This window comes from Aptenodytes forsteri, unplaced genomic scaffold (assembly GCF_000699145.1).
Source record: "Aptenodytes forsteri isolate BGI_AS27 unplaced genomic scaffold, ASM69914v1 Scaffold83, whole genome shotgun sequence".
NCBI lineage: Eukaryota > Metazoa > Chordata > Aves > Sphenisciformes > Spheniscidae > Aptenodytes > Aptenodytes forsteri.
Window position 1 is genome coordinate 4,837,216 of NW_008795371.1, and position 2,077 is coordinate 4,839,292.

A 2,077-nucleotide genomic window follows, 5' to 3' on the forward strand; every position below is an offset into this window, starting at 1 on the left:
GGGCCGCGTGTCCCGCTGTCCCGCCGGAGGCTGCACGGCCTCCCCTGGCCTGCCCTCCTCGGGCGGCCCGGCGCTGGGCCGGGCCCTCCCGGCTCTGGTTCGGTTGGGTTGGGTCTGGTTCGGTCGGATGGAGTTGGTTGGGTTGGGCTGGCTGGGGTTGATTTGTGTCGGGTTTGGTTTTGTTTGGTGCAGTTTGTTGTTTTTTAAAAGAAGGGACCAGCAGCTTTCATCGCCTCGGCCAGGACTCCACCCCGACAAGCCTGTCGTGCCCAGTCTCGGCACGCGCAGGAGCTTCGTCCTCGGTTTCAGGGACGCCATTACCAGCCTCGCTGCGCGCGTATCGGCTTAACCGAGAGCTAAATGCAACCCACCTGCTCGGCCGCCTCTCCTTTCCTCTGGACAGATCGTCTCCCAGAGACCTTCAGGAGGTGCCCCACGCTGTGAGCAGTTACACGAGACCGATAAAGGCTGCGATAAGTAACCTGATACACAACCGCGCCGCTGTCTGTTGCGTGCCATTGTTTTCAAGGGGATATGGTATCAGCCGTATTAATAGTTAATTTAAAATCATGCAACTGGAGCCGCTGCTCTTTGTGGAAAGTTTCGTGCAGGCCGGGCCGTGCATTATGCATGGGAGCAGCGGCCTGGCTGCGCAGCCAGCATTGCCAAAAGGAGCCCTGGAGAGGCAAGAGGAAGCGAGTCAGGCCGCGGTCAGCTCTACGCTGTTCAGTCAAGGAGGATCGGCTTTTAACAGCCACGTACGCGTGTAAGGTACAGCGCGACAAGTAGGGTTCATGGTAAGTTTAAGTGGAACCTGTCTCCATTACCTCAATGATCTCCTCCACTTTTCAAGGATTTTTTTTTTTCCAACAAAAGCTGCGGGTGCCACTCGTGTTCCCTCGTGGGTTAGCATGAACGGCGCAGAGAGGGTCCGTGAAGAAGCACCGATGCTGCCACCGTCCCTCCTGGCAGCACCACTGAGCAGAGAGACCGAGGCCTCTGTTCTGCAGCTTCCTGGAGCCTCATCGACTTCGGTGTGTCCAGCTCACTGTGGTCTGGACCACGATTCCTCAGCGGAAAGCTATGGCGCAGCTTCAAGTGGTTATCCCCAGTTACCATCTCAACAACATAGATTTGCACAGCCATGGAAACAGAGACACGAACATGTTGGTGTAGTTACTGCAGAGCTCCCACCTCAGAGCTGATCCCGAGGGTGCCTGAGCGTGTGTAAGCTCCTGAGCTCCGCCGTCCTCAACGTCAGAGTCCTCAAACTACCCAGGAGCAGGGTCAGAAGCCAAAGGGTTTCAGTGCATCAAACCACTTAGTCCATTAAATGCCCGTTTCCCCTGACCAGCAGCACATCTTAGGCTGTATCTCCACTTGAGGAGCTCTGCTTGTTTCAAATGCAGACGCATCTCCCGATTTAGACACTAAACTGAGTCTCAGGGGGTGCAAATCCTTCCCTGCCTCCCACTGTTACTGCCTGTGAGTCATCCCGACCTGATGGCATTTATCCAGGCAAAATGGGGGAGAGGGAACAGAGCACGGCATCCGTGTCTCCCGACTTATCAGAGTAATGTCTGTTTGCTTTACGTCGTGCGGGTGCAGAACACAAGTTATTTCGTTCCAGGGTAGTGGAGGCGAGACCTACCACACGTAGTGATTTGCTCGTGGCGATAAGCCAAATCTGTGGCAGAGCCACGCTGTGCTCCACCACCTTATTTCCATTAAACCTCAGACTTGAAACGATACCGTGATTGCATGGGACTCTCTGTATTTTCCATGTCGTTCTCTGCCAGCTTTTTCCCACCTCTGAATCTCAGTTTTGTGGGCCAGGGGAGGACTCGTATCGAGATATGTGGCTGTACATCAGGGCCAAAAGCTTTTCATCTGAAGAGCAATTAAGGAGTTAAATATCGTCTTTCGCCTTTTCCTCTATTTTAAAAACAGGAAAGATTATCCACTTGTGCTTTGGAGACGGAAGGCAAATAAAATAAGCTGCCTGGATTTTGCACGGGGAGAGCACGGCGAGGGGAAGGCCGGGCTGGCCGGGGCTGGGCTGGCCTGGGCTGGGCTG

The 2,077-nt window shown here is 54.7% G+C and overlaps 1 long non-coding RNA gene across 1 annotated transcript; it reads left to right on the top strand.

Moving 5' to 3' along the window:
* Positions 1-610: 610 nt before the first annotated feature.
* LOC103899845 lies at positions 611-1,749 on the top strand. Its single transcript, XR_657633.2, has 2 exons — positions 611-771; positions 877-1,749. It is a non-coding gene; the product is annotated as an uncharacterized LOC103899845 (long non-coding RNA).
* Positions 1,750-2,077: the final 328 nt, after the last annotated feature.